Genomic DNA, 10,999 nt, shown 5'->3' with positions numbered 1-10,999 from the left:
ATCTTCGTTATTCATTATCCATTATCCGTTATCGGTCAGTTCATAGGGGTTTTGAAGGGTTATTGTTCTATCTTCGTTATTCATTATCCATTATCCGTTATCGGTCAGTTCATAATACGCTACAAAGCCTAGGAGCCGGTACACTTACTCTCAGCCAAAAGGCCAAGCTACGGTCCTAGCCCTAAAGCCTTGCTGCGATCATTGCGAATGCACCGTTCCCGGAGGTACTGCAATACCGGGCCGATGCGTGGAGTGGACAGAGCAAGCTCTTATTCCATCTCCCATCTCCTCCCAATTATATCAGAACGCTGACAAAGTAAAGCATATTCACAATTCCAGAACCATAGCTTTTTTTTTTTGGTTTGAACAAATTTATTGACACTAAAAACAGAAAAAAATCATGACAATCTCAACAGCAATTAAGCACATTCACAATATTATATTCCAATATGACGTTTTTAACAGCAAACACAAAGTGAGGTTTGAACAAACCTTCTCGAAAATCTTATTAGCAATCAAGCATATTCACAATTTCATTATATAACATCTTTGGGGTTTTGGGGTTTTTAAGGGTTATTGATCTATCTTCGTTATTCATTATCCATTATCCGTTATCGGTCAGTTCATTATATGCTACAAAGCCTAGGAGCCGGGACACTTACTCTCAGCCAAAAGGCTAAGCTAAGGTCCTAGCCCTAAAGCCTTGTTGCGATCATTGCGAATGCACCGTTCCCGTAGGTACTGCAATACCGGGCCGATGCGTGGAGTGGACAGAGCAAGCTCTTATTCCATCTCCGGATTGCAAAAATCAAAGATCATGGCAAAGGCCAAGCTAAGGACTGACATAGCATCAAAGCCACATGCACGCAGAATACAGTCCAAAAAACATAGCCGGGCTGGAGCCCAGCCCAGCCATCTCCTTTTTGGGTTTTTTGGTTTGAACAAATTTATTGACACTAAAAACAGAAAACAATCATGACAATCTCAACAGCAATTAAGCACATTCACAATATTATATTCCAATATTACGTTTTTAACAGCAAACACAAAGTGAGGTTTGAACAAACCTTCTCGAAAATCAAACATATTCACAATTTCATTATATAACATCTTTGTTAGTGTCAATAGATCCGTCCAGGCCAAAGTCGATTGTCCTCGGTCTGAACAAATCCACCGACACCAACAGCAGCAAAACACAGCCATCAAGCATATTCACAATTTTTTTATATTTGACAATATGACGTGACGATATGACGTTTAAACATTTTTTCCTGACATTTTCAACATCAATTAAACAATTTCAGAGTTATTTTCTTTTAACAGTAGTTAACCAGCGTGTAAAAGGCAATACTATTGTGCAAGGGCATAGCTCTGCCATCCCACCCTCCCAAGCAGCATTCTTCCAGTCCTCTGTGTGGGTCCTTTCCCTTCTGCGTGGGTCCTCTCCCTTCTGGGTTCCACAACCCAGGCCATTGCTGCCGGGACTCCCACAGTGTAGCTCCGGCTCCCCCCTCCGGTATCTAAATTTTCAACCACAGTTGACATCACTAGTAGCAAATGATACCCGTAATTAAGCTATGATATAGACTTCTAAAGTCAGGGTCCCGTTGAAAGTAATCCAAGGAAAATAAATGTATATTTCCAAAGTTAAGGGTGGGAAAAATATACATCCACTATTGTCCGCTGCGACAACAGACCGATCTACCGGTAACTCAGCTCTACCACGTTTCCCATCAGGCGCGTTTTCTCCGCCCCTTATTTTTGATTCGTCCGTAGAACACATAACAGAATAAATCTCTAAAATAAATACATTACAAAAATATACAGCTGCAAATATATATTATACATGGTTACACATATTTACGAAGAAAGGCGGTACACCGAGAGAGTTTTCAAAGCTTTAATAATAATAATAATATAACTTTCATCCCAAACCGTGCCTTTGAAAGGTACCAACACGCTAGTAGGATCACGCTCGCAAAGTATCAAACAAACCTGTGAAAAAAGGCACTTCGTAAATGAACTTCCTTCTTATAACTAACGTCATCAAGGTCATTTTCCTCAATATCGGAATGTACTTTGACTTTACAGAAAATATATGCTAAATCTCAGAGATTGCAGTCTTTCTTGGCGCATATATTCAACTGGTCTTAATCTTACCTTTTAGATTCCTGCGCCCGTTGGAAAAATTCCATAAATTAGCCGCTTCACTGAATAAGCCGCAGGGCTGAACATTTGGGAAAAAAGTAGCGGCTTATAGTCCGGAATTTACGGTATTTGAAATATAAAGTCCTGACATTGAGTAGTAATTAACCTTAGAATACAAGTTGGTTTTAGAAATTTTAGATTTGCTTCATGTCATTCTCTCTCAATTGCCACCGGGTGATATGTATAGAGAATAAAGAACACCCCCCGCCCCTATGACTATTGCAGTTGTGTTGCCACATGTCGTGTTTTTGTGCCTTTTACTTACAGGTTTAAAAGTTAACACAACAGCACCATTGCTATTTAGTGGCTTTTCCATGGCAAATGCCCATTTTGACATGAACAGACTGAAAACTAATTAAAAATAACAAGATACTCACCTCATGCAGAAACCATTTTACGAGAAAAAGGTGGCGACAAAACTTTTTGGAGGGGAAATGTTTGTCAGTCCGAATCCTTTTTTTTCCACGTCAATTAGTTATGTCGGCAGCAGTCCAAAATTATCATGAAAAAAAAGAGCTACCTTTTTCCGAGGTAAAGCTTGAAGGTCAGCACGCACCGTTGGCACAATTAAGATTCAGCAGATTCTTCACTGCACTCTGGAGTTGTTTAATGAGGATCTCTCACTTTTCATATCACATATTTAAATATAGGTTCAAACATAAGGTGTTTGGTCTCTGAACGATCACAAACACACTGAAAATGAATTACCCATTTCAGTTTACTAGCAATGATATGGTTTGAAATCTTAAGCCCGAGCTCACCCGAGCCCGACCTGAAATTCGGGTTGGATCGAGCCAAAAATGTCAATCATTTGTTTAGGTTCGGAACCGGCCTTTCTGTCGCTGACTCTTTCTTTTTTTTCTTTCTAATTATCCACCCGTCATTGTTTCTTTTTCTTTGTGTCGCGTGGTGAAGGATAAAGTAACTTGGTCCTAACATTTTTTTCTTTCAATTTGTGTTTTGTTTGGGCACAGTCTCTTAAATCGGGCTCAGGCTGGGTCGGGCCGGAATTTTCTTACCTTTAGTTTGAAGTGAAATTAAACAATATACTCCTTTCCGCGTTTGTTAACAAGTGCGACGAAACCAAGCTGCGCACGTATTGTTGAGTTGTTGAGGCATAATGGCAGAATTTATGTCAGTCTATACTTGTTAGTTGACAGAAAACATCGTGTAGTAATGAATAAAATACTTGTTATGCCAAAAAGTAAAATGGATGAAAACAGTGGCTCAGATGACCTATTTACATTTACAGTACAATAGAATGATTGGCTTTCCTTGGGTTGTCGGGTGTTTGGTTAGATCCCTTTATCACACGGGGCACCATTTCCTGTGGTGTGTCTTGGGCATGTACTGTTTGGTGGCGCCCATCCCCCTTTACAGGCCAACCCACCTCAAATACATTGATAGTGTTGGTGGGATCAATAATGATATATAACGAAATTGAATCAATCACTATTATTATTTTTGACAATATAGAAATGTAACATTCATATAATATATATTATATAAGAGATAAATAATCATATTAGTATTTTTATTATTGTTATTATTCTAAAAATCTACCAGCTCCCGCCAATATAGGTAAACTTAGTCTATAGTAGGCATTTGTAAAAAAAAGAAAACGCTCACAATTACCAGACACTTATTCCACTTACACTTACTAAAGCATTCAGCACTCAAGTAAATTTAAATCACATCTCCACCATAACTTACCAGATATGAAATAGTAACCGCGAAAGCAGATATTCCTAGAGATATCCTCAGTCCAGTCAGTCATTTCTTTTAATGGCTTGCCGCCACCGGCTCCTACGGTGCTTTTGAAAAGGCCTGTTTCCGCCGGGAATTGCAAAAAATTATGGTTTGTGGATCTATACTCACAACAGCAGGGTATGTTGTTTTTGTAAATTGTGACCCTAAAGACGCAACTCAATATACAAATATCCTCTCGCTCCATTCAAACTAGCCCTGCTACTCCTGCTGTTTTGAGTCAACAACGCGCACGCATAGTGCGGAAATCCAGTGATGATACTAGAAACTTTGGTGTTGATCCAATCCAAGTAAAAACAGTGTACAGTATTATTAAATAGTAGCGTTCTGATAGCGATACCTTTTGCTTGGAAACATCATGATCATTGAATGGTAGAACACTTTCCCCTTGAGTTAGTTTAACTTCTGGGCACTAAAAATCATATTTGTTTTGTCATAGCTATATAACTTGTATTAAAAAATATTTTACACCAAATGCTAAAATGGAACGAAAATACATACACTGTCTAACAATGTAGACACGCCAACTAAAATGACTACTATTGCGCAATATTTTAAAAATCGAGTCATGAAGAAGCCCTTTTGTTTCTGTTGCAAAACTGACAACGGATTTACATGTCTACATTTTGGTTGCAGCTTTGTGCTCTCTGCAGGGTGAGTTTTCATGCATTCATGTAATTGTGTGGTGTTGCTAGAGTGGAAGAGCAATTTACCACACAAATGACACCTGGCATTTTCCTTTTTCTGTAGTTGAAAAAAAGTCCAAACAGCGCTTTGTCTGCCTCTGTCATTTTTAATAGCCACATCTTAATGAATGTCCAAAATTCTCTGTCGCCCTCTCTTTTGCCTTGACACGCTGGATTGATCAGGCCAGCCAATGGCCAGGTAGGGCGAGGGGGTAGTCAAATAGTCATAAAAATGTGCCTGTCAGTCACCCATAGATTTAGACAGTAGCAGAGGGTGCTGGTGAGAGAAAGAGAGGGATATTGCTATCCACGCAGAGAAGCAGCATTTTGAAAAAAAAAAAAAAAAAAAAACTGGTACAAGAATAAAGTGTCAATCCCACAACACTAGTATCGATTTGATCCGAGTAGTTCCATATCTGTATCGTTCCGCGCACCCCTATAGTTCATGCATTGTTTAAATTTGTCTTGCTAAAAAATATTTTTTAGCTAAATTGAGATAATATTGGGAATTAGAAATATGTCCAAATAATTAATGAGGCCTCTTAGTGTTTAAACAGTAAAAATCGAGTGTCAAGATTCACTCCATGTGCAAGCAGTGGCTGTCGTAATAAGCTGAAGCTAATTGGTGGAATATCACATCCATGACAATCATTGCGCTCAGTGCTCGACTTCTTAGTATTCGGCGGCATATCGAGAGAAGTAGCCGTCCTAATGAGATGTGCGATGACGTCAAAGTTATGATCAGTTCCACTTGTAATATGTGTTGAATCCGGCCCTAATGCACCACCACGGGGGCTCGACACAAAAATAAACAAACAAGAGACGGCTTCGGATGCATTGATCACTTCGTATAATAAAACAGTTGCTAGGTTGATTGACAACAGCTCCTTGGAGAGGCGGCTGATTGCTTGGCTCCAGGCTCTATGAATTATAATGTGCTCCCTGCTTCATCACAAGTGGAGAGATTTTATTAGCCTAATAGACCAATTTTACTTTTGCAAACAACGACGTCATGAGATATATGCCAAACGGTGAGGCAAAGTACCTGTAAACACTGTTAAGCCTCCTTCTAATTTTATTTAGGGCACGGATGTCAAACTCAGATTGGCACTGGGGCCGGATCCAGACTTTTTGTTCTCTGGCACGTCGGATCAGTCAAAGAACGTCAACTGTTTGGCTTTGTTTTCCAGTGTTATGCTTCATGATTCAACCTGCATTAGTAACCAACCTTACAGTGCCTAGCGAAAGTATTGATACCGCTAGAACCTTTTGTCATATTGCCATATTTCAGGCTTCAAACTTAAAAAACAAACTATTTTCGGGGAGCACGTGAAACACAATCGTGAAGTGGTTACCAATTATTTGAACGTTTTATATTTTATTTACAACAGAAAATCTTAAGAGAAAGTGGTGCAAAAATATTGGCCCCCTGTTTATCCGCTCAGCCAACTTACCCAAGAAGCTTCTTGATGACTTCTGACTTGGTTTAAGATCAGGTAATTGTGTAATTGTAATCCTGTGCAGTCCTTTGAGACATTTTTGTGATTAAGGTCTATATAAATAAATGTGACTTGACTTGACTTGACTTCTGAATAATTCTATGTGGACCTAAATGATGAACAATGACAAACAGTGTTCACCTCTGTGCCATTAAGTCTAGGTTTAAAAGTGCCTAAACAGACAGGATTATGAAGACCAAAGAAGACACCAGGCAGGTCCGGGATAAAGTTGTGTTGATGGGAAGATGGATGGAGCCAAATACAGGGTTATTGCAAGGCACTGTACATAAAATATTTATGAGTAACAAGGGATTTTTTTAGAACACAACACATTTATTCACAAACAATGGCGGAATTAATATTTTCATGTTTGGCATTGAATGTGTTAACTGTTTTTTAAATAATGCAGTTTTACACCTGAACCAACTCACCACGCTATACAAACTGAAGTGGGAGCTATAAAAATATCATGCACCCATCCATTTTCTGTACCGCTTATCCTCACCATGTTCTCGGGAGAAAAACATAATTTTTGGCTTAATTGTTGAACAGGTTTGAAATAAATAAAACAGAAATTACAAAAAGATAGTTTTAGCAGTGCCTGTGTTGTAAAATTAAAATTCAAAAGATCAAACTTCTTGGCTGGGCCTACTAAAGATGAGAGTATATTGTCCCTGTCCCACCCATCTGGTACTATCTCGCTCAGCACTTTTACACCTGTATTCCTCTTTTCAAGCGTTCCATTTAATCTGGGTGAAAAAATACGATCTGATATATTATTTATTAGTTAAGGGTCAAATAATGTCAGGAAGAACACGTCATAGAATGTGCGAAATTGTTACCTAGAAAGGATTTTCCGTACAGTATAAAAAAGCTGTTAAAAAGATTTTAACCAGAATCCAATAATATTCTATTAGAATGTCATTTATAACAGCGTAGTAAACTTTGTTTGCAAGGAGATATACAAGGCACTCCAGGATAAACTCGTAATAAAGACCCAACGGAGAAAAAAAACGTCAAAAGAATGTCAGTATACAGTGACAAGCACTGTGCGAGTAATAATTTCAGAATAGAGCGGAGCGAGCTTAAAAACCCTGCATACCTACCAAGACCTGTCCGTCCCTCTACACTTTTGGGCCAAACAAGAAGATATTTATTCACAGAACAAACCAAGAAACCCTTGATCACATTGAATGACCTGCATGTTTACACAGCTGAAGTGGGACAATTATTAGTTGTCGTAGTTTGATTAGTTGATGTGGCAAGAAGAAATCACTCTCTGAAAAGGCCTGTTTGGCATTTGCAGATGCCACATCGAAGACACAAATAACACTCTGGTCAGATGAGACTAAAATTGAACTTTTTGGGCTAAATGCAAAAGGTTACGTTTGGCTGAAGTGTAACATTGCACATCACCCTAAAAAACACCTTCACAATTGTCAAGTATGGTGATGGCAGGATCATGCTCTGGGGTTAATTTTCTTCAGCAGGGACTGGTAAAAATCATAGGTGATGGAAAGACCGATGGGGCCAAATACAGGGCGATTTTGGTAGAAAATCTGTTGGAGTCTGTAAGAAACCTGAATGGGGCACAGGTTCACTTTTCAATAGGGCAATAACCGTGAAGATAAAGCAACATCTAGAATGAAAGGGTTTTGAAGTAACAATATGAAGGTGTTAGAATGGCCAGTCCTCAAAGTCCGGACCACAATCCTAAAGAGCATTTGAGAAAAGATCTGAAATTTCCTATGGGAAATTACCTCAAATATTAACCATATTTTTTTTTGTTATCCTAATTGTTGATTTTGTATGTATACACATATTTAAATATTTGCCTATGTGACCCAATTTGCATTATAAACATTCCATGAAGGCAATAAAGTAAAACAAGTTAAGAAAATGTATAGCAAGGATACTCATGTGGTAGTATTAAACATCATGTAAGTCAATTTGGGATATTCCACTGAATGGAAATGTTGACTGAGGCTGCATGATGCAGATCAGTAGAAACATGTTGGCATCCAGATATTCAAAATGAACAATGTTGTGACTTTTACATGGAGAGTGGTCTCCCCAAACAAACATCTCATCCCCGCTTTCATTTCAGATATATTTTCCGTCTCGGTGTCTGAAAAATGTTTCCCGCTTCTGTGCCTCCACTGTTGATATGACAAGAATCAAATTATGCACAGCTTAATCGGCTTCACACGTTTCATTTTTTACATTTTTTGCGTGGATACTCCAAAACAATTCCACCCAAAATACAAAACAAAACAAAAAACAAGCTCATGAATTTTAATCAACTCGGCAAACGGAAAATGTCCATTCTAATTTTGTCGTTCCAGTGCGCTCGAAATCATCATGAAGACGGGAAAGGGGGAGCCATCCACTTAACATGGAAATTCTCCTTTCATCCTCCAGACGAGTGACAAGGCCATCAATCTGCAGCCAACTATCTGTGAAGCTAAAGATGACCTCATACTATAACTGGCGATGCATCTCTTCTTATTAGACTATTGCAAAGGTGAAAATGTTTTGAGGAGGTGGTCCTGTTAAATTAGCCCGTCCACACTCGTCTTCGGCCAAATATCCCCTGTCTATAATCACCAATGCCAAAAAAACAGCTCAGGACAAAGAAAATCTTCAAGTTAAATGTGAAGCTGCCACCTTAAGCTAATTTATTGGATCCTTTAAAGCCAAACATGTCCTTGAAATTTTTCACTGAATGCCAGCCAATTGGAAATAATACTCAGCTGTTGCATTATGGAGTACAGCAGGGGTCGGTAACGTATGGCTTGCATGCCAGATATGGCTCTTTTCATGAGTACATCTGGCTTGGGGATAAAATAAGTGCCATGCAAATCTTCTCTACATCATTCCCGTTTTAGTAGACGTGAAGCCAAAGTGGGTATATAGGTTAAAGTCCCCACTACAGTTTGCTGTCACGGTGTTACCACCAATAGACCCCTATTTGCCTATACGTCCCTATGGAGTCCTGTATATTCAAGCCCAATAAACGATATATATGTACTGTATAGATACTTGATGATTAAAAACCACAGAACAAACTGTAAACACTTAAAAGCAGCAGCCAAGAACCCAGAGCTATTTGATCAGGTGATCGGATCTCTGCACAAATTTAGCACTTTCCTAAATACAGAGATCCCTCAGTTTTCACAGTTGGAGACCAGAAGCACCCACAATAGTGAAGTTCCGCGAAATAGTGTCGCACATTCATAAAAGCCCTCAAAGGGTTAAACTTAGCTTAAGATAACGTCATTACCAACTAGGAATATACACCAATTATACATCTGCAAATAATAACACACAACACATAATTGCACTTGAATGAATGTTTTCATTGTCATTATACAGAGGAAAACAAAATTGGAAAGGTTCTTTCAGGAATTTAGAGAGCGGCCGACTAGTGTCCAGTTATGGTCGCCATGGTGACCATGCTGGACATGACATGAAGAGTCACTCCTTGTTGTTTCGGCTGCCCTATTTACTCCGCGTGTGATACGTGAATACCATAACTATGGTTTGGTGCGGCTCAGCACGCTCTGTCTGATCTATTAATGGTCGCACTAGGTCATTTGTTCATGGGAAATGGACGTGGCATTGACAAGATACAGTGTTCACAGCGGTCGATTAGCAGAGTTGTTAGCCTAACCTACACCCTCGCTATCGCTTTCTCTCTCGACGCTGCCGCATTCCATTCCCAGACCAGATATCAATCTATGGAGCACCCAGAATTCCTTTGCATTCTTCTGACTTTCTCCCGAGTCCGATTTAATAGTGTGAAATTTACTTTTCAAGCTAATTTTGATTCTGATTTGTAGACTGTCCTGTCCCACCCCAGCTGTTTGATTGACAGCATACACAATCAGTCGCGCACACTGACAGTCTCATCAGTCTATCACGGCTGCGCATACAGTCACACCCATGATATTAACGACAACAAAGACAAACACATTTCATTTAAAAATCCGCAAAGTAGGGAGGGGTCTCTGTATATCTGTATACATGTCGTTTGCAGTATTTTGTGACATTTTCACAGAATAACTGCTCGTATTCTGTTTTTAAAACGTTATTTACAACAACAAATTGCGGGCCAAATGAGCCTCAATGATCTTAAGTATCTGTGTGAGGGAGACAAACTTTAAGTGATTTATTGGTTGATGTGTAACACAGGTTCGGGCATTGTTATCATCCATCTACTCATCCATCTGCACCGCTTATCCTCAGTGGGTTCGCAGGTTTGCTGTAGCCCATCCCAGTTGTCTTTGGACAGTGGGCAGGGGACACCGTGAACTGGTTGCCAGCCAGTCGCAGGGCACACAGAGACAAACAACTCGCTCACTCATTCACACCTAGGGACAATTTGGAATGGCCAATTCACCTGACATGCATGTTTTTGGAATGTGAGAGAAACCGGAGTGCCCGGAGGAACCCCAGGCAAGCACGGGGAGAACATGCTAACACAGGAAGGGTTGATCTAACCACCCAGCCGCCTTGCCGTCCCATTGTTATCATATATTTTCGCAAATCATCAAATGTCACAAAATGAAATAACATATGCTGCAGAAGCTTTTGTCTGGTTAGGAAGGTTGGCAGTTTTGTTGAATTTTGTCTTAACATATATGCTGTAGCCCTCCCCCCAAAAAATAAAATAAAAACGATTCATGGAGTCAGAATGGTTGCAGACCCCTTCAATATAGCGTAAAAGTATTTTTTATTTTAATTCTTGTTATACATTTTGCATGAAATTAACGTGTACAATGAAAAAGTTAAAAAATGTAAAAAAAATGGCCAAAAACGTACAGACGTTACGATATG

The 10,999-nt window shown here is 39.3% G+C and overlaps 2 pseudogenes; both read right to left on the bottom strand.

Annotated features, from left to right (window-relative positions):
* Positions 1 to 209: 209 nt before the first annotated feature.
* On the bottom strand, positions 210 to 289 carry LOC148373614 (U2 spliceosomal RNA; annotated as a pseudogene).
* Positions 290 to 716: 427 nt separating this feature from the next.
* Positions 717 to 836, bottom strand: LOC148373613 (U2 spliceosomal RNA; annotated as a pseudogene).
* Between the last annotated feature and the right edge of the window lie 10,163 nt (positions 837 to 10,999).

Source organism: Urocampus carinirostris, chromosome 1 (assembly GCF_059441175.1).
Source record: "Urocampus carinirostris isolate Australia breed hairy pipefish chromosome 1, RoL_Ucar_1.0, whole genome shotgun sequence".
Classification (NCBI taxonomy): domain Eukaryota; kingdom Metazoa; phylum Chordata; class Actinopteri; order Syngnathiformes; family Syngnathidae; genus Urocampus; species Urocampus carinirostris.
The sequence above is the reverse complement of the archived record's forward strand: the minus strand, read 5'-3'. Positions and strand labels throughout refer to the sequence as shown.